General features: G+C 38.2%; 1 long non-coding RNA gene across 2 annotated transcripts in view; it reads right to left on the bottom strand.

Moving 5' to 3' along the window:
- Positions 1-1,508: 1,508 nt before the first annotated feature.
- LOC150085828 (uncharacterized) overlaps positions 1,509-22,688 on the bottom strand; it is a 32,016-nt gene continuing 10,836 nt past the window's right edge. The window contains exons 2-3 of one of the 2 annotated variants that reach the window (XR_016546942.1): positions 15,024-15,139; positions 1,509-1,899 (exon numbers count right to left, since the gene is read on the bottom strand). This is a non-coding gene — a long non-coding RNA (uncharacterized LOC150085828). The remainder of the gene's footprint in view (positions 1,900-15,023; positions 15,140-22,688) is intronic. The other variant, XR_016546943.1, reaches the window with a different exon arrangement.

Genomic DNA, 22,688 nt, shown 5'->3' with positions numbered 1-22,688 from the left:
CGTTGATTTACAAGAGTTACTCGAGAGCGCTCCGCACTTTCAGACTTGATAAAAAAAAAAAAATTCCTAATTTATAGTCCAGCACGAACACATAGGCCAGAGGGTTTACAACTAATAATTTTTACAATTAATACAATCATTATTTAGCAGCCACTTCAGCTCGAACCATGGTGCAGCTAGTAATGAAGTTCTCTGAGCAATACAGACAGGCTGCCAGGACAGCTCATGGGGTTTTTTCATTGAAATACAGGAATTTTGCTAGCAGGTATAAGGAGAATTATCTCATTGTATAAGGCAATGGCCTGGCCACACCTTGAGTACTGCATACAGGTCTGTACGCCTCATTTTAAGAAAATGGGGAGCTGTTGGAACGAGTAGAAGGGTAATGAGATTGGTGAGCAGAACAAAGGGGTGCTGTTACCAAGAATGGCAAATTTTCACTCTGCGATTTTCAGTTGCAGGGTAAGGAAGACACTAGGCCTGCGAGATGATCTCATTCAGGTGTCTAAGGCTATGACTGGATTGAGCAAGTTCAATGTTGATGGGATTTTTCCTCTTGCTCAGACCACATATATGAAGGGGGCACAAATTCAAATTGAGGACGGACTCAGAATAGATATGCGGAAGTTTTCCTGTAGCCAACGAGTTGTTGATTGTTGGAACAAACTTCCATCTGTCGTTGTGGAAGTTGATAGTTTAAATGAATTCAAAGAACTATTGGAGGGAACGAATAGGTGAAATAGGAGGTGTCATGTTTATTATTTTTTTTCTTTTGCTGATGCTATATACCAGGAGTGGCCAACTTAATTTGTGATGCGATCTACTTTTTTCCTTCAAAACGTGATCTACCATCTCAGAAATTTAATTGCACAAGGTGCACAAATCGAGAGATGACTGTATATTTAAAATTCGTCGTGATCGACCAAAATTAAATCCGCGATCGACTCGTTGGCCAACCCTGCTATATACGCTTGCTTTCTTGCATCATTTGCCACCGCTAATGCTAACTCAAACGCGTGTTATGGCACTCTCAAGTTTGCTCACTCGTCCCAAAAGAGAATCCTAAACGTTGTCATTAATTAGGAAATTAGATCAGTATATTTGATGTACTAGGCATAATCCTTCTTTTTTAGGTTTCAATAAACTGAGAAATTTGTAGTGAAATGAAACGTATAGAAAACGTGCTATTTGTTTTTGCTGTAGTTACACTCTGTTTATTTGTATAGTGTTTTGTGACTAGTTCATTCGGTTTTTTTTTTTTTTTTTTTTTTTTTTGAGTTCATTCAGCTTTTTCCCCTCTAAGGAACTGGTAACTTTATCTAGTGACTACCCTGAAATGTGTTTCGAGAGCCACAAATCGCATTATCGTAGGAGCTTATGTTCAACCTTTCTTTTCAGGTGTTTTTTTAAAGTAATGTTAAAAGTGCAAAGTATTTTTTGTCAAATTCTATTCACATCAAAAATGAATTGTCTCGTGCATAAAGCGTCACAGTAAAAATACAGTAAAATGTCGAATATGAAGAGTTTTATTCTAATTTTCAAAAAGCATACTTCTGACTAACAAACTATGAAAGTAATATTTAAACTTTGCATAAATAAACATGTTTTCAGGTATACAAAATAGAGTTCATATCACAAACGAAATACTTTCTGCCTTGAGCGAATGCGATGATGGTAATTATGATGACGATGATGAGCACGGTTATCATGATACTGCCGACGGAACTCGTCGATATATCTTCCACAGCAATGGCTGAATCCTCGCAAACAACACTGTCGCCTAGTTCTTTCAAATTCACAATATCGACATCTGCGCCCACTGCGATAACTATCGACCTCAAGTATAGCTGAGACAATAACCACAGACAACAATGCCATTATTACCATCTTCATAATCACCTTTAAGAAAAAAAAAGTAATTTTTAGTGTTACTTATGAATAAAAAAAAATAAAGATTAAGAGAGAGAAACTATTTAACAGTTTCTCCGTGCTCTAGTTTCATCTAATTTATACCAAAATCAAACCTCCTAAATTCGCAATCCATTATCCAGCTACGTATAGAAAAATGGGCGAATCCCACAAACCACCCGAAAATCGGCAAAGTTAATTCTTGGATTGGTTATCTATCAAAGAAGAGTGTTAGAGCTGTTGTATTACGATGGAAATTTCACCTCAGAACCTTAAGTTGTTTTTATAGCGCTTCAGCGACATCGAGAAATTTGTTAGGTATTATCTAATTGCTGTTTGCGAGTAAGTTCAGGGAATAATTGATAATAAGTGATTGATAATAATCGTGAACCTTTCATGACGTATTAGGCTGAGGCACCCATTCAATTGTTTAGTGAGTGTTTTCAGTTAACTTCCAGATAGTGGATGGTCCTTTAGTAGATGCCTTTTTAGATGGGTGATCAAAAATTATCTGGAATAATTTTTTCGGATAGCAAAACGATATGAAACAGGTCTTGAATAGCAGATTTGATCACTATGCAGTTTCTAATGTTATCTTTCGTTCATACAAAATGTTTAGAAGTGGTGCGGATTTTAATATCATTACATGTGCATGTTCTAAGCAAATTTTTAATAATTAATGATTAACTATCGTTGCTTTCATTAAGATATTGAAGCAATGACATACATATGAAACTGTGAAATCTCATTTCATCGTAAACTTCGATATAAAGAGGAGACCTTTCTTTTTTTTTTTTTTTCACCATACAAGACAAAAAAAAAAGGAATTGATTTTCGCAGTCCCTTGAGTTTTTCTAGGCCCCAGGTTCTAGGCACAGTGCCTACTATGCCTATCAGAGAATAGGCTTTTTTAAGGAAAAAAAAATTCTTCAAATGCTTAAGTTGCAATATAGACCCAAAATTTGGTTTCATTGCTCTTTTGAATATAAGGATCAGGCCCCGAAGTTCCCGGATTCGGGAGATTCAACTGTGCTCGTTTTAAGTAATAACTGCATAAAGTGAATAGTGGAAATTAAGCGTATGCGTTGTATATATATAAATAAATATATATATATATATATTTTTTTTTTTTTTTGCTACTATATCAATATTATGATAATGTGAATTTATTACATGACAGGGTCAGTTCTTTGGGAGGAGAGGTGCAAAGCACCCGGCCCCAGCTTTAAAAGGTCCCCAAATACCAACAAAGGAGTGAGGGGAGCTCTTCAATCTGGGCAAGAAAGATATATTCTTCCCTTTCCCCCCACATTAATTCTTGCACCCGCGTCCAGTGAACAACAGAGATACTAGTGCAAGAATTAATTAAAAATTCACATTAATTAAGCGATATGAATCGCTTAATTAATGTAATTCATATTGTATCACTATCACTAATACCACAATATATTCTTTGGTTATGCTATAGCTACGTTATTCCACGAGCATTAACAGAAGCTTTTTGTCTGTGCAGAAGAAAATTTTTGGTTTTAAACCAGTATTTAAAATTAAATGTTTTCTCGTTGAAATGTTAAATAATAATATGATAAAGATGACGACACAGACCAAAAAAACTGCTTTTTTTTATTCATGGTCGCAAAAAACAATAGTCGCAAAAAATTTTAAAACCATGACACAAATATTCATCAATTCACAAACAATTTACACTTTAAAACCATTTACAACTTCTTTTAAGAGACCAACTTATTCGGATTTTCCATGTTCACAAGAAGTACAAACCAATACGCAAATGGTATCCCCCATATGTTATATATAAAAATTATGGAAACCTGACACGAGATTATTTATATAAACCAATGTATGAATTACTTAACATACAGGCACGTTAGAGTCCACGAGTCCGAAATATTATAAGGTCTGCTGATATTAATAGAGTCGGCATTTAATCTCATTTCTAATGTTTCAGCAATTAATAATTTAAAATATTCCTGCTGTGTATCAAGGACTTTTGATTCATTAAAAAGGAACATGTGCCCATCATTGATCGCATGAAACGCAAGCTCCGAGGCACCTGTCCTATTTGCCCTAATCGATGTTGCATGCTGTTGTATCCTTATCGATTGTGTGTATGTGTGCGTGATGGGAAAATCAAGATATTCAAATAAAAAATAAAAAAAATCTGCAGCCCCTGTCAGTCCACTGCAGGATGGAGGCTCCTCAACAAATCATGTTGAGGGAAATGGACCATAATCTGCCACGTTGGTCCCGTGCAGGTTGGCAGATAGATTGTATTTAGCAGTCACGGGCTTGAATCCTGGGCTACTCAAAGAAGCCTCATAACCGAGTGGTTATTTTTGAAGATTTATTTTTTTCCATAAATCGGATATCAACAGTTTGCGCTTCTGTTAATGGGTCCTAATGTTAATTGGCAATCAACGCGATTAGAATAGACAGATTAGATGTACAACCAACCTAAAATAATGGAACAACTGAGATAACAAAGCGTTCGATTATTACTTTATGTTATTTCTTGTCGTTAGAGCGAACATAGGAAGCTTGGGCGAGCATTCTGAATAGCGATTTACTGATGAATGGCCTTTAAATTCATATGCGACCATTACTTTATTTATAAATACTGTAATTTATTGATATTAAATTAATATTTTATGGTCACATCCAAGCCATTTCCATTTTTCAGTTTATGTTTATTCTTCTTTTATGTTTATTTTAACTTGTTTGCTTGTCATCGTTAAGCTATATAAACTGCCCTAGGGAAACTACACCAGGGCTTCCCGTCCGCAGGGATCTGTCTTTAGGCCACTCATGTGGAATTTAGTAAGAAATGATTGGCTACTCGGGACATACCCAAACACATTGATGATACCGTACGTAAATGACCTGGCCAATAATTGTGAAAGGAGATTCACGATTTCAATTAGAAAACTTTTCAAATTTTTTAATATCAGAGCCTCATGGTTGGTGTCTTCTTCAGAGGTTGACAGTATCAACTATAAAATGCAAATCCATTATCTTAAAAGAGCATCTCTCTCTGTCACGAAGAACCCAGTCACTAGAATAGGAGGTAGAAGCCTATAGTGTCTGAAAACGATACCGTATTTACAGGTAAAAATAGACAGAAGTCTAAGATATCTGCCACAAATCAATCATGTTATGCAAAACATCCGTCATTTTGTGGCTATGATAGTAAAAATAACCAGATCGGCGTGGGGGAGTTAAAGGCAGGGCATTAGGGCTATTATACGACTGTCTTTTTTACCAATTGGTGTTCATGTTTCGATAGTTATGCATTGCAAACGGCAAATGTGCGCTAGATATTTGCAATTCAGAGAGCAATGCTGTTAAGGCCCAGTATGGAATGCTGCATGGTGTGTAATGATGCACTACAGGTTTTAAAAAAAAACAATGCCTCTTGGTTTGAGTATACCTTTTAGGTCAATGTGCTGTCACCACCAGAAAGGACAGATGTATGAGAGAATGTCGATTGCAGTGCAATGTGACTGTAGCTACAAGGAAGAAAAGAAGCGGATATGGGCTTGCCTGATCCGATTATGGCAGGAAAGGTGGATAGCAGCGTTGTTGTTGTTGCTGTTGCAGTAGGGTTTTAGGAGCATCAGCGACTAAGACCATGTTGTTCCGTGTATACTGTTTGTAAATTGCGTGTGTTCTGTAGTCGATTTTCTGTTTGCTGGAAGATAAACCAGAGTTTCCGGGAGGAAAAACCATGCGATTCCTTCTCCTTCATACCTTCTCCTGAAACTGCCTAACTCAGCCACGTTGTGAAAAAGGACCATTAAAATTCCTCATATCATCGACGGGACTCGAACTCATGTCTTTTCCACTTGGTGTGTAGAGGACGGTGATTCTACCAACTGTGCTACCCACGAGGGCGATAGCAACGCCAAAGGACTGATAACAAAAAAGTTTCTTCCATATGTTGACAGGCCTGGCAGAAGTATACCTGCTTAGTTCAATCCAAATCTGCAATCCACACTCTTTATTACTGGACATGGCTCATTTTTTTGATAAACTAAATGCCTTGGGGTTCAGTGAGCACACGTGTTTGTGGGACACGAGAGGACTAGGAACATGTCTTGTTTAAATGCCACGAGTATCAAGACCTGAGAGAACAATTAGTGGGTTATGTGCCTAATCTTCAGTTATTGATGCCAGGGGAGTGAGGCATGCCTCCTTGCAACGAAGGAAACTTTTTTGGCGCTTCAATCCTTTGTCGTGAAAGTTTTTTTGAGGAAAACATATACGTTTGCAATTGGAGCAGACCTAGGATGATTAGGCTACAGAGGAATGATTGACATAGGTCTGATTACGGTAAGAATAAATAATGTTGGAGGTCAATGGCAGAATACGTATCAGGACTAGCTATCGGAACGGATCTCTTAATTGATTAAAGTAGGCATAAGATGTGCGGTACCGTTCCGATTAACGGTGGTTTGCTTACCCTTAAATAACATCATTCCTTACATTTGGGCGGAGAAAGGTTATTATCATTTAAGCATCTCCATGTAGTGCCGGGCGTTGTTATCGCCTGGACTGGGCAGCTGCTTGTGCTGTTCATCTCAATATCTCCTTGTAGTGCTGGGTGCGGTTCTTACCGTATTGAGCAGCTCTTTTTGTGCTGTTTAGTTCTGGACTGCCAAAATATATGGGTTGATTGCAGTTCTTATCTTTGGAAGAGTAAGCTGAATGTACCTAGAACATTAATACTTTTAAATGGCTATACCTCATTTTATGCACAACATTGTAAATTTTATCTCTGTAATAGTGTATATTACAGATAAAATCTGCAGACTGCTCAGGACCAAGATATCGACGAGGAATATTACAACTTTCTAAAAGTGATAAAGCCAGAGAAACCTATAGGTAAAAAGAAATCCAGAGTAGAAAAAAATTGATTGTCAAGAAACACTTGTCAAGATGAACCGAAGACGACAAATGAAGAGCAAGATAAACACTGACAAGGAGAAAATTGAGTATACTGAGTTATGCAAAGCCATTAGAGAGAGACTCAGAGAAGAGCACATAAAAAGATTTAGTACAAGAAAAGTAGAACAAGAATTAAGGGAAAACAAAGGACTTAAATCAACAGCCATGAGCAGTAATACAGAAACTGAAGAATAGCGATGGTGTGCTTATAAATAGCAGAGAAGGCATAATTCAAACAGCAGAAGACTACTATAGAGAATTATACAAGGAGCAAGGGAATGATGCCAGCAGTGGAAAAATGGATCTCGAATTGGTAACACATACGACATATCCGATATCCTTCCTGATGAGATAGAACATTCGTTGAAGAAAATGAAGAACCAGAAAGACCCGAGAAAAGATGAAGTTACTGTAGAGTTGTTAAAATTGGGAGGAAGAGACATGACACAAAAACTGGGCGAGACTCTTCACAAAATGCATTAGAAAAGGTGTGGAATAATGCAATCATAGTTTTGCTGCATAAGAAAGGAGATAAATCAGATATTGGAAATTGTAGACCAATTAGCTTGCTATCCAACATCTACAAGTTGTTCACAAGGATCATTACTAACAGATTAGAAAGAATACTTGATGAGAATCAACCGAAAGAGCAAGCTGGCTTTAGGACAGGATCCTCAACTATGGATCACCTTCATGTAATGTCACAGCTAATGGAGAAAGCAAATGGACATAAAACACCATTATGCCTGGCATTTGTGGATTATGAATTTCACACAGCGGCTTACGTCCACAGATGACATTGTGGGCGTAAGCCACTGTCCCAAAGAATTAGAGGAAAATCTTAATCAGTTATGCAGAGTTAGTAAGGATTTTGGACTAAAGATGAATATGGCTGAAACAAAAGTAATGATGAACAAGTATGCCACAGAAAGGGATACAATGATTGAAGGAGCAGTAATTGAAAAGGTGGAGTCATATACTTATCTGGGACAAGTCATTAACTGTAATAATGATAAATGGCTGGAAGTGAAGAGAAGAATAAATTTTGGATGGATAGCATTTAGGAAATATAGTCACATACTGAGGAGCAATATCCCACTTTGTCTGAAACATCTGTAAAATAATGAACTAATATATACTCCCCACCATGACTTATGGAAGTGAAACTGAGAACTACACAGCGAAGAATGGAACGAATTATATTGGGAATCAGACTGTTAGATAAGAAGAGAAAACATGAATTAGGCAGCAAACTCAAATAAAGGACATTCTTATCAAAACTAAAGAACTAAAATGGTCTTGGGCAGGACACATAGCTCGAAGACATGATGACAGATGGACTAAGAGAATAACAGAATGGTACCCAAGAGGAGCTAGAAGAAAACCTGAAAGACAACGACGGAGATGGACAGATGAAATTCTTGAGATTGTGGGCAGTAAATGGATGGCTATTGCACAAAACAGAAGGAACTGGAAAGTTGCTGGAAAGGTCTTCATCCTGCAGTGGATTTAAAATGGCTGATGATGATGATATATATAATTGTATCTGTAATATACAATACGGGTGACCCTAATATCATAATTTGGTTTTGGTTGGTAGTATTCAACATTTGTCTGCGCCAGTAGCACAGTGGTATCGTTACCGTCCTTCCCACACTAGGTAGATTGATTTGAAAAAAGCCCGGCTCGAATCCCGTCGATGACGCAAGGAACTTTAGTTGGCTTTTTTCACTCCGTGGCTGAGTTAGTCGGTCCAGGCGTATACATCAAGGATTTTTTACCCCAGAAACACGCAATTTACAGACAAAATAAATATATGGGTAGATGTAACATTTACCGGGAACCCTAATATTATAATTTCTTTTATACATCCAAAGTTTGGAGCCAAGCCATGCGGGCGATACTCTTCTCTTACAATATTGGTGACTACCTGTGATTGGTCAACTGTATATTGGAAGATGACCACCATAGGCACAGAGCACCATAGGCAACACCCAATCCCACATGTACCTTGTACATGTGGGATTGGGTGTTGCCATAATAACGAACTCTTCGCTTACAGTAGTAATACAAAGGACAGTTAGGTCGCAGGATCTGATCTGTATCTCTGCGTGCGGTCAGGGATCCCTCTCCCTTATGGAGATCTGTATGACCACAGAGACTAATGCCATCCCATATGAGAAGAGGAAGACTGAGAGAGAGAGAGAGAGAGAGAGAGAGAGAGAGAGAGAGAGAGAGAGAGAGAGAGAGAGAGAACTACATTGGTTGGCATGGCCTTGTTGATGGTCTGCGACCCTGACTTGGATATCTATAGTCTGAGTAACTTGGAACAGCTTCCACAACCTTCTGTGATATACGAAGCCATGTACAACTTGGCGTTGGTTGTACTAGGTAAACTGATTTGCCAGGTAGAATTTGGAAAATCCACCTGAGATGATATTTTCCGATGTTTCACTACGATAAGTGACTGGTGTGCCGTCTTTTGTAATTATTATGGTTGTTGTACACGAATGAGATACGGCTGCGACAGGGTCAACAATTTAACGAAACGATCGCAAGCTGAATTTACGCGTTCTTATTGTGTATTTATCGGAGAGCTTAATAATTTACATCTGCTCAGCAGCCCGTAAATGTTTGATGTCATTCCTGCCTCAATGAGCATCAATATGATATATTTTCCAGTTGATTGTGCAGTGATTCACTAATTGTCTTGACCAGAGTATTTATATATTTATTTTGACTAGTGTATTTGTATATTTATTTTGACCAGTGTATTTATTTGTATATTTCCTTAGGTTTCTAGCACCAGGTTGGTGCATTGTTATTTTATGAATTGCCTCAGCACAATACAGTGTAATTTAACTTTCAATTTTAATATCAAATTAAGTTAATTATTTCAGATTTAAATTCAAATCATTCATCTACAAAAAACTCATTTTTTTTATTTTCTACAGAATAATATTCATTACTTTCAGTGGATCACACAAATACCTGTAACGTTACTGGTATACAAACAAAACGTATCTAATTCTATTGGACCATTCAACATAAGGTTAGCCTTTTAAATATCATCATACTTCTCTTTCTTGTTGATTCCCTTCTACTTTTGACTCTCTCTCTCTCAGGGTAACTCGAGAATTTTTTTTTTTTTTTTGGCTGGTGCAGCATAAGCCTCAGGCTTCCTTGCACCATATAGCTAATAATAATAATAATAATAATAATAATAATAATAATAATAATAAATAAACCACTGTGTATTTTTAATTAGTACTTAAAGTTGTATGGAAATCAAATTTTACTAATAGTAAAATTTGATTTCCATAAACCGGACTTAATTTTATCAGCCTGTAGAACACTGGTGTGTTCTACAGGCTGATAAAATCATGCTGTCCAGGCTGTCCAGGTCTACAGGCTGACCAGTCATGTTTTCACCTGTAGCTTCTCATAGGAGTTGCTTGGATATGGGAAAAGCATACCAAAGGAACCTCCTGAGGTATAGAAATGATGAAGGAAACAACACCGACACAACAATGGAAACAAAACGGTACAGAGGGACTTTACTGAAAAATGGCAACATAGCACTGGCTGCCATGATACGGATGCATCACTGCCAAAGATGGAACAAAGGGAAGAGGTGGTCCTCAGTAGGAGATATGGCCACTCCTAATGTCGATGGAGGCTTTGTGCCGCCTGTCCATACGTAGAACAATGTTGTTGATAAGTTCTTGCGGTAACGTAAGAGGGGTGCTCTTACGAAGAAAGGCTTAAGTTTTGCAAATTACAGTGTCTGGAGACTAGGCACCAGCGAGGTGATCTGATAGAGGTGTATAAAGCCTTGAATGGTTTAAGCATGCTCAATGCTGATGGGATTCTTCCTCTAGCTCAGAAAAATCACCTGAGAGGGCATAAATTCAAATTGAGGAAAGACAGATGTAGGATAGACGTGCGGAAATTTGCCTTTAGCCAGCGGGTGGTTGGTTGGTGGAACAGACTTCCATCCCTTGTGGTGGAGGTTGATAGCCTAAATAAGTTTAAGGCTCAGCTGGACAGGTATTTTGAACGAACAGAGGGGTGAAGTGGAAGTGGGTTTTTTTTTTTTTTTTTTGGCTGATGCTGCATAAGCTTGTTTTCTTGCATTAAATGCCTCTACTAATGCTAATGCTAATGCTAACATCATCCATTCCTCTGTCAGCGCCATCTTCAGCTAGTGACATTTTCTGGTGGGTGTGGAAGTACCTCTAGGCGTCTCCCCAGAGCGTCCCATATGTGTTCGATGGAGTTTAGATCGAACGGAACGGGCAGGCGAATCCATACGAACAATATCCTCACTTTCCAAAAGCATATCAACAGCTGCAATACGATGGGATGTGGCGTTATTATCCATAAACACGAACTCGGGGCCAATGCCATCTCGGAACAGATGCACATGGGAAGGATTACCTCAGTACAGTAGCGTGCACCGGTTACAGTACCACATTCCAGTATCTGCAGCTGTGTACGTCCATCCGAGATAACGCCTCCCCAGACGAGAACACCTCGACCGCCATATCGATCTCTTTCAGTGATGTTTGCGAGGCGATACCGTGTGCCAACCTCTCGCCAGATTAGCTGACGTCCAGAATCGCTGCTGAAACTGAATCTACTCTCATCAGTAAAGGGTACCTTACCCCATTGCGCTATTATCCACTCCCTGTGTTCGATGCACCACTGTAAACGGCGTCTCCGATGGGCAGGTGTTAAAGGGGCACAGCGTACTGGCCGTCGGGCAAACAGTCCACCTTTGTGGAGTCGCCTGGCCACAGTAAACCGCGATATCCTGCGTCATGTGCAGCTAGTTTGCAATGGATCCCGCTGTCTGGTGTCGGTCCCTTTTGGTCTGTAGGTGTACATAGCGGTCATAATTGGGCGTTGTTTTTCCTGAACGACCACCACTGGTCCTTTGAACAGCTGTACCTGTCGTTCTGAAGGCCGACCACGCACGTGAGACGATGCTATGGGCGATACCAAACTCAGCAGCCACACTCCTCGTACTTCGACCTTCCTCGGGCTTCTCAATTATTCGACCCCGGGTAAAGTCATCCAGATGTTGTCTACTGGCCATTTCGTTGTCTGTAGCACTCTATGAAACCAATCAAACGTCTGTAACAACCGTGCTCACCATTCAGTAATTTGCACATAACTGCTGAACTGCTGCTTTTATCTGTTTATGTGAGCCCTCTCATCACGATTCAAATTTTTGCATGTGCACCAGCTTTCTACTGAACGGCCACAGTTATGCAAATCGCCACAGGCTGTTTCGTTTGATTTTGTGGTTGTAACTTTTAGAAATAGTGTTGGTCCTTAAGTTTTGCACACCAGTGTATGTGACGTGTCGTACACGTGAGAATGGTTCTGCGATGTATCTATTGCGACACGAAAAAAAAATATTAAGAACCGCTGCTGCAAAGAATGACTTGTTGAATCCAGTTCTGCAGAAAAAAAATTACATTATATTGGTATGCGAATGTAACGTCAGATGAGTACTCCGAGGAAACATTTTTAATAAGTTAACGGGTTTACTTCAAATATGTATTTAGTTTTCAGAATAAAAATAAATGTTGGAACACAAATGTTTTTACTTGGCACTCTCCCGTTGAACCCATCATTCAGCCGCTAAGAATTGACATGCACCGGCGAGAACCACTGAATTAACCTATTAAAAAGGTGCCCAAGCTAAAAAAGCCATCAGTGGAAGCAAATCGTTGATCAGAATTAATAAGGAAGTTGAATGATAATAGTCACACGTGTACGTGCATTGCACAATAACGGTTAGCTAAAGGCGCACTTGACTTGAACATCGAGAGCACAATTTTCCTTTCTTTCTAATGCTAATGAAATTATTCTGATTCTGCTCCCCTAGACTTCCGCCACCGATCTCGGGTGGAGGGAGCAGGGTGTTTCCTTATGAGTTATTTCAAGTGTTATTTTCCGCCTGCACAGCATGAAACTGAACTCACGAATACGAGTAACGCACGATAAAGACCACATGAACTAGTAAACCACATAAACTTTGATTGGTTAATAATTTAAGGGCCAAGAATCACCCCTACACCTCCTCCAGCCAATCAGCTAGTTTCCCTTTCCCATCATCAGTTCGCATAATAAAAACCATATCTGTAGATTACGTCTAAAACTCAATACTAAAAATTCTCTCTCCCTGTAGAAATTGATTTTTAAAAACTAATAATACCATCATATTAATTCTATACAGACAAAATACTTTAACTATTATCACCAACATTCCCCTTTTCTTTGGAAGGGAATGTTGATATTAATGGTAAGTCTGAACTCTTATGCAGAACACAATGTGATAATACAAAGTAATGAGACTCAGTTATCATAAACATGCTCTTTATTTTGTACCTCATCATCGACATACAAGTTAGTATGCGTCAATGCTGTGACTAGTTCAACAAACCGAAGTTTGTATAAGGGGTATCGTTATACTTGTATATCTCGTACTGTGAAATCCTTCACAATAAGAGACGGCCAAATCTCGAGAGTTGCCCCTTTATACTTCGAATAAGTAATACTTTCTCAATAGAGAAGTCCTTGGGGATCTACCCGCACACTACTGGGGGAACAACCAACTCCGAAACAGCCGTTTGGGTGGTGGTGCCCAAATGAGAATAAGTTAATAAATTACAACAGCTCTCTATTATGGGGGGGGGGGTGTTAATTACTTATTACATGATGCTTGTAGCTTATAAGTAATAAGAGACAGGCTATGACAACTCACTGTGAAGGATTTCACAGCCTTAATGCAAACACAATAGCTTGTACAGTATATCAGTTGAATTTTTACTAGTTTCCATATCCATATCAGTCTGAGTATAAATCTCCTGACATCTATCATATTGTGAAAATAACAGTCAGCTGGGTTGTCACTTCTTATACTTTGGGTACTAGCCCCCTGATGAAGAAATTAACATCGCTTCGCAGAAATCAGGAAGGCTTGTTCCTGGAGATCCAGCTGAAGGCCTGGGAAAAAGATTCTGCCAGTGGGAACCCCAGCACTAAGTTTGTTTTTCTCTTTTTCTGATTTTCATTTTTTTATTTGCAAGTGTAACGTTGTGTAATGAGAGATTTGGCTGACACACCAATTCTTTGGTTGTGTCAAATACTTGTGGACACCACCTTGTATTTGGTGGTGTGGGATTTTAGTTCTTTTATACCATTTTGGTTGTTTTGTTCCTTTATGCCACTGATATAATGGCAGTCCTCCCTACACCGGGTGGAAAAGACCTAAGTTCGAATTCGATCGGTGCAACTAAGAATTTTTCTGGGCCTTTTTCACAACGCGGTTGAATTAGTTGGGCTCAGATTTTTCTCCGGGAAACTCGGGTTTTTCGTTCGTCCAGCTGACACACAAATTGAACACATGCAGATTGCAGACATACAGTATATACGACGCAGCACAGTCTAACTAGTCTGTTGAACTAGTCACAACTCTACAACAATCAATCAATCATTTATTTTTTGAATGATCAACATCAGGTGGTTAAGCAGCAGTGGATATAATTAGACAATTTGGGTGGGATGCTTTTGGAATTCCACATTCACGATGGTTTTATTGGGCCTCTTGTTTGTGTGGTACCAGTGCTGCTGGGAAGGCTAATGATGTGCAAACTGATTCGGAACTTCCTCGTCAGACAAACGGTGAAGTTTAGGATAAATTCCATATTTTTCAGCAAGGGCTCAAATTTTATCACGTCACATTTTTATTCTTCACTTTTTAGATCATGGATGATCTGATGATTTATTGTAAACTCCGCTGACCTGGTAGTCGTGCTTGAATATAAACAAGAACATCTAGCTAGCTAGAACGAGTGTCGCAGTTAACAGTTTGGGCAGTTTAAGGTTACATATTGGGCGCTACTCAGGTACTCTGCAGCAAGTACGAGTAAGTCTTTTAAAAACATCTTGATACAGCGACGAAGACATTTTGTAGACTTGCAGTTTCATAGTTTGATTAATTACTACTTGAGGATGGATCTTAACTGGTGTGTTGCGTATGTTCCAATTAGGGGTAACAAGGAGAATTTTTGGGGGAAGAATTAGTAATGGCCTGTCTGAATATTTCAGGGTCAAAGTTTCATTATTATATTACTGACCTGTTTCTAGGGTGATTTGGAGTAACTTGCAGCAGCATTTTTCGGAAACACAATTGTCCGTAAATCGGGTTCTGCTTTTCCAGTTTCCAACTTTGTTTAGTAGGAAGGCCGCTTTTCTTTATATAAATAATTAAATTATAATTATATTATAATTTTAATTTATTAATATTTTGAATTATAATATTAAATTGTAATTCAATTTAAAAAAATAATAATTATTAATTTTTTATCTTCAAGAATGTACCTTTATATAAAAAGAGAGAGGCTCTTATAATACTGATTTAGATTTAAAAAAAAAAAAGCTGTGATATTAGAGTCACCTGAGAACAACTTCATCCATCTATGTGTATTATGACCATAAAATGCAGCCACCGCCCACCTTTGGTCGGTGGTTCTGTTTTGGTGGAAGAAAAACCTCACTGTCCTCGCCTGAGACCGACTAACAAAGCCACGGAGTTAAAAAAAAAATAAATAAATAAATAAATAACTCATAAACTTTCTCCTGTCATTGACAGGATTTGAATCTGGGCTTTTTCCATCGAGGGTGATTAGTGATTATAACCACTAATACTGCCTGCGAGGATTTCTGATTCTGATAATAACAATTGCCATATTTTTAAAATATATTATAAATTAAGTTATTCTAAATGTTCTCCATTTAGCGCTTGCGATGAATCGGCACCATTGCCCGGGGACAGACTGCCATATCCTGGAAACGCCTCCTTCCACTGCCGCGTTTCTCTGGGAGGAAAGGCACAGAAGAGATACTTTCGAGAGTTATGGCGTACGCCAACTATTTTGCATTGGATTAGATATCGGATGGTAAAGTTATTGATTAAATTTTAAGGATGATTAATTTGAAATGGGTTAGGTTAAGTTAATTTTGGGGTTTATGTGATTTTAAGGAGGTTTAGTAGACATTTAAAAAAAAACAAAAAACTATCATATTAGGCCACCGGAGAATTATCTCATTTAACCGTGTGTGTCTGTAAATTGCATGTGTTCTCTGGTCGGCTTCCAAGAAGAAAAACCACAGTTTCCGCCAGAAAAAAAAAACAAACAATCCTCATCTGAGATCGACTAACTGAGACACGTTGCGAAAAATGCTAACAAAAATTCTTCACATCGTCGATAGGTTTCGAACTCGAGTCTTTTCCACCCGATGATTATATCAGCTGTGCTATCCACGAGTGATGCAATATTGAACTACTCTCACAGACAGCAATACTGTCTGTGAGAGTAGTTCACTCACCATCCCCCCCCCCCCAATATCGGGTGGAAAAGGCTCGGTTTCGAATTCTATATTGTGGTTTGGAATTTTGTTTTGTGTATTCATCAATGATATTGATGAAGGTATATTAGACTTAATGCCCAAGTCCCAGAGAACACATGCAATTACGGACAGTAATACACACTGTAGATGAGTTCGTTATTGGACGGCCCTAATAGGAGGTTTTTTTTTATTTTTTATTTTGTACTTGCTATACTGCATGCTAGGAGTAAATGCTTCACCTACCATGTACAAGCCGCTGAAAAAAATCAAGATGGCGGCAATAGTAGGCGTTACTTGAAAAGTTCATATGGGCTAAGGAATCTTAACACAATACGATTTCAACGTTTAAAATTTACAATTAAAACAGGATGCACATCTTATTTTCTTTAACAGATATAGAAAAGAAAATAAGATGCTAACACATCAAGTACTTTCTTTTGTATAAAGGAATTCATTTCAATTAACGAAGTCACTAATAGGTAAATGTAAACTTTCACAGTCACGATATTGCCGCTTACATTATAAACTTCGAATTAAGCAATGCAGAATGAAATAATCAGAAATCTGAGCTACATAAACAGTTTTGATGCTCGCGTGGGTAGCACAGTTGGCAGGATCGCGGTCCTCCCCACACTAGGTGGAAAAGACCTGAGTTCCGTTGATGACGGGATGAATTTTATGAGCCTTTTTTCACAACGGGGCTCAGTTATTCGGTCTCATGCGGGTGTAGCATGGTTTTCCTCCCGGAAAATCGAGTTTTTCTTCCAGCAAACAGAAAATCGACCTCGGAATACACGAAATTTATAGACAATATACACCGAACAATATGGACTTAGTAGCGGATGCTCCTACAACAACAACAAAAATAGTTTTGATATCCAAACTTAATAAATTTTTTTTTTTTATACTCCCGTACGACCAAACGGTCAGAGGAGTTCACAAGATTGACAAAATACAGCATCGTATTTATGTGCACTCGAGCGCGTGACCACTCGTCCACGGCGATTACCATCAGCAAATTCTGAATGGGAAGCTGTTATTGTAATAGGGTTTTAGGAGCATCAGCGACTAAGATCATATTGCTCCGTGTATACCATCTGTAAATTGCATGTGTTCTGAGGTCAATTTTTGTTTGCTGGACGAAAATCCTTAGTTTCCGGGAGAAAAAACCATATTACCCACGCCTGACACCGACTAACTCAGCCAAGTTGTGAAAAAGACCCATAAAAATTACTGCCGTCATCGACGGGTCTCGGACTCAGGTCTTTTCCGCACTGTGTGGGAAGGAAGTGAATCTACCAACTGTGCTACACATGAGGGCAAATCGGAAACATTCAAAGAATTAATCATAGAAGATACTAGGCTTTACTTGGCTTTACTATTACTTGGCTTTTCATGCCAACTAGGAAATACTCTTCAAGCATTAAAATGGATGTCAGATGAATTGACGAGACTAATGGCAAAGAAGAGAATTGCATGGGATGCAAATATAGTATCAAGCGAAACAGAAGCCTATGGTATATATAAAGTAGTTTATAATCAAATCACAAAGGTTCGGCAACTGAAAGCAGATTACAAAAAATGTTTCATGAAGGATGCAAAGAAACACAGCAAAGACTACGTATGTAAACACAAGAAGGAAATAAATCAGTCAAATTAGTCCACTTGATACCGATGTTAAGGATCCTCCTCAGGTTGCTGACAAACTGAATGAGTATTTTGCATCTATATTCACATATGAGGAGTTCTTTAGAGAATGGGATGCGAGAAGTTTATGAAACTCTAACAGAAAGCTGAATGATTTTAATAACTGAGAGGAAAGTGGAAGAGAAATTGTTGAAGTTAAACATAAGAAAGGCATCTGGGGTGAATGGGACCTATCCAATATAAGGGAGGCAGTGAAGAAAGTAAGCAAACTCTCAGCCTTATTTATGAGAGCATGCTTGGATTCATTGGAGATCCTTACAGACTGGAGATGTGCAAATGTAACTCCAATTCACAAAGGGTAACAGGAGTAATTACAACCTGTTCGTTTAATTTCTGTTTAGGGAAAATAATGGAGTTATTGGAAAAAGAAGTAATGCATGATTATCTATACAAGGCTGAAATTATATTTCAGGCACAGCATGGGTTTGTTAAAGGGAAATCTTGTCTCATCAATTTGAATGGATACTACAATGTGGCCACAAATGAACCAGATGCAAAAAATAATTTTAATATCACATACTGAATTTCAGGAAAACTTTTGATACTGTTGCATATAAAAGACTGTTGTACAAATTAGTGCAGTACGGCATTAAGAGCAAGTTGCTGCTATCGATAAAAGGATGATTGAGTGGAGAAGACAGAGTTTTGTAATCAATGGAAACTGCTCTTCTTGGACCAATGTTAATTTGTGGAGTTCCCCTATGGTTCAGCGTTGGGTTCATTGTTGTTTTCTATATTTATCAATGATATTAAAGAAGGCATATTAGGCATAATATCCAAGTCAGCAGATGATATAAAGGTTAGCAGGGTGGTTATGACAGGAATGAAAGTATGCCACTGCAACAGTATCTAGAACAGTTAGGCAGATGGGCTGAGAAATGGCAATCGAAGTTTAACATTGGCAAATGCAAAGTACTGCATATGGGTAGCAATAATCCCGGTACTACACTTAAGTTAGTGGAAAATGAAAAAGACCTGGAGGTAATTGTGAAGACAGATATGAAGTTCTCCGAGCAGTGCAGACAGGCTGCCAGGACAGCTCTTAAGGTGTTGTCAATGATATACAAGAAATTTTACTGCAGGGATGAGTTGGCGGTTATCAAATTGTATAAAGCATTGGTCAGGCCACATCTTGAGTACTAAATGGAGTACTGCATACTGGTGGCCTCATTTTAGGAAGGACGCAGATCTGCTGGAACGATTACAGAGAAGGGTCACAAGATTGGTGAGAGTAGAGATGCTACTAGGGGGGGGTGTTACTAAGAAAGGTTTCAACTCTTCAAATTGCAGTGTCAGGAGAGTAGGCACCGGCGAGGTGATCTGATTGAGATGATTAAGATTTTGAATGGATTGAGCAAGCTCAATGCCGATGAGATTCTTTCTCCTGCTCAGACCACATACGAAGGGACACTAATTTAAATTGAGGAAGGACAGTGCCAGCAGGTGGTTGATTGCCGGAACAAACTTCCATCTGTTGTTGTATAAATTTGTAGCTTAGGTGAAATGGAAAGTGTCTTTTTTTTTTTTTTTTTTTTTGGCTGATGTTGCATAAGCTTCCTTTATTGCATCACTTGCCACTATTAATGCTAATGCTATACATGTTCTGAACTTACATTGATTTCAGCAAAATAACAGAGATTTATTCATAAAAATATAGCTTTTCATTTAAGTTATAAAGCGAACACATTAACCAAACTGCTTATTACACAATTTCAAAATAAATATGAAACTAATTATTTTTTTTTTAAATTTTCTCCACGTCTTTGAAATTTGAGTTACTCCTATCTTTATCATTCTTATTTCAAATACAATTATTGAAAAAATTTGACATATAGTACAAATTACACATTTTGTTCTCATTTAATGAATGACCATATCTTCTTTGTTAATGCATTTTAATTGCATTTTACAAATATGTATCAGTGTTGTAAGCTGATTACAGTGAAAGAAATTATTAGCATTAGCATCAGTAGAGGCATATGATGCAAGAAAGCAAGCTTATACAGCATCAGACAAAAAAAAAAAAAAAATAAACCCCTTCCCATTTCGCCCATCCATTCGTTCCAAATGTTTGTCTAGTTCTGACGTGAATTTATTGAAGCTGTCAACTTCTACAACGACAGATGGAAGTTTGTTCCAGCATTCAACCGCCCGCTGGCTAAAGGCAAACTTCCGCACATCTATGCTACACTGTCTTTCCTCAATTTGAATTTATGTCCCCATCAGGCGATTAATCTGGGAAAAAGGAAGAATCACATCAACATTGAGCTTACTCAAACCATTCAAGACCTTATACACCTCAACCAGATCACCTCGTAGGTGCTTAGTCTCCAGACAATGTAATTTGCAAAACTTAAGCCTTTCGTCGTGAGGGCAACCCTTTGTTGCATTCACTAATCTTGTAGCCATTCTCTCTCTACTCGTTCCAGCAGCTCTACATCCTTCTTAAAATGAGGCCTCCAGACCTTTATACAGTACTCAAGGTATGGCCTGACCATTGCCTTATACAAGGGGATAATCACCTCCTTATCCCTGCTAGAGAAATTCCTGTATATCATTGACAAGACACCATGAACTGCTCTTGCAGACCGTCTGCTTAGAAAACTTTATATCTGACTGCAAAATTACCCCCAGATTCTTTTCATTCTCTACCACCCTGAGTGTAGTACCACACAGTCGATACGTTACTCTGGGTTTCTGCTTTCCATATGCAGTAATTTACATTTGTCAGTGTTAAACTTCAGTTGCCCATGTACTCAACCTTTCTAGATCCTGTCAACAGTGTCAACAACAACAACCCTGCCAACCTTCCTATCGTGTGCAAACTTAGACATTAAGCCTGATATATCTTCATAAACAACAATGGACCCAATACTGAACCCTGGGGGGACTCCACTAATAACATTAGTCCACGAAGAGCACTTTCCATTAATTACCACTCTCTGTCTTCTCCCACTCAACCAGCTCTTTATCCATAGCAGCAATTTTCCCCCAATGCCACACCGCTCCAATTTTTACAGCAGTCTTCCATGTGGAACAGTATCAAAAGCCTTCCTATGATCCAAGTATATGATATCAAAATTATTCTTTGCATCCAGTTCCTTTGTGACCACATCATGGTATTCAATCAAATTGGTCAGACAGGACTGTCCCTTAACAAACCCATGCTGTGTTCTTACTAAAACTGAAGTCTTGTCTAGATGATCCTGCAGTGCTTCTTTAACCAGTGCCTCCATTAATTTCCCCGGAACAGAAGTTAAACTAACAGGTCTGTAATTACTTGTGTCACCCTTTGATCCTTCTTTGTGAATTGGGGTCACATTTGCACATCTCCAGTCCATGGGTACCTCCCCTGAACCCAAGGAAGCTCTTATAATTAGGCTAAGGGTTTTCTTATTTCCTTTGCTGCCTCTTTTAATATAACTGGATAGAATACAAGTGTTTTCAGTCTGAATGTTTGATAAAATTGGCTGAGCGAAAGGAGATTACGGATGGTTTTGAGTGCGTCTGTAGAAAGAAAGGTGCCAATTCTGAATGGAGTTGTGAAGTGTACCAGCATGCTAGGACTGATCAGGTAAGTTTTTTTGTTTTTTTTTTTTTTTTTGTATTCAAGTTGTTTTTTGACGATTTGATTGTTTTGGCAGTTATTGTATGAGTTGTTAGTATCAGGTTCTCTTGATATAGTAGTGGGGGTGTAGGGGCGGCAGCCCCCCAGAAAAAAAAGAAAAGAAAAGTATTTCTGTTGACGTGCATGAGCAATTCTCATTGTAAATGCACGCGAAATCTAGTGACGTTTGGGGGAGAAGTACCCGTAGTTGTGTCTGGTATTAATTTTTATTACTTGTTTAAAAAAAAAATGCATTTCTATTTACTTATTTTTGCTCCGTATTGCCGTTTCCTTTTCTTCATTTCAGCTCCGACATTATTATTATTATTATTATTATTAGCCATATGGTGCAAGGAAGCCTGAGGCTTCCTTGCACCATGTGAATAAATTTTTTAACAAATTAACAGTATGGAAATATAAATGGTCTGATGTAAAGCACAATACAGGGGCTATACCCACATACTGTGTTTGGAAAATATGAAAGGTTAAAAAAAAATATATGCACTTTCTCGGTTGGATCTTTACTATCGACACTCGTACCAATTAACCTACCAGCTTTAAATGTTCATGTATCATCTAAACAGATTTCATCCATTGAGAGTGAAGCAATTTTCTCATTATCTATTTGAGAAGCAATTCTTTTTTAAATACTGTGACTGTGCTCAAAATTACTATCAATGACATTTCATTTTTTAGTTATCTTTTGCAACGTTTTTTGATGGGGGAGTGTAAGAAGTAAGTTCTTCATCATTTGGGAAACGAAATACACTCACGGAAGTTTTCCTGTAATTAGAAGTACAGTAAACCCTCTCTAATCCGTGAAGGGAGTTGTATACAGCAATGTGCCTTCTATATACTGTATAATAAAGAGTTCTTCTTCAAATTCTTCAGCATTTTTTTTTTTCTTCCAGGAACACATTTTCAGGTTGTTCTATCACTTTGAGCTGTTTAATGATAGTTTAAGTAACGTGTTTTCTTTTTATTCCACTTTTCAAATATTTAGAACCTATAATTATATAATATTTATTAACTTAAGTACATACGTATAAAGAAGTACCCAAATGAAGCTATATAAGCA

The sequence above is a fragment of the Mastigoproctus giganteus genome, chromosome 5, assembly GCF_048544385.1.
Source record: "Mastigoproctus giganteus isolate SK-2022 chromosome 5, ASM4854438v1, whole genome shotgun sequence".
Classification (NCBI taxonomy): Eukaryota; Metazoa; Arthropoda; class Arachnida; order Uropygi; family Thelyphonidae; genus Mastigoproctus; species Mastigoproctus giganteus.
The sequence above is the reverse complement of the archived record's forward strand: the minus strand, read 5'-3'. Positions and strand labels throughout refer to the sequence as shown.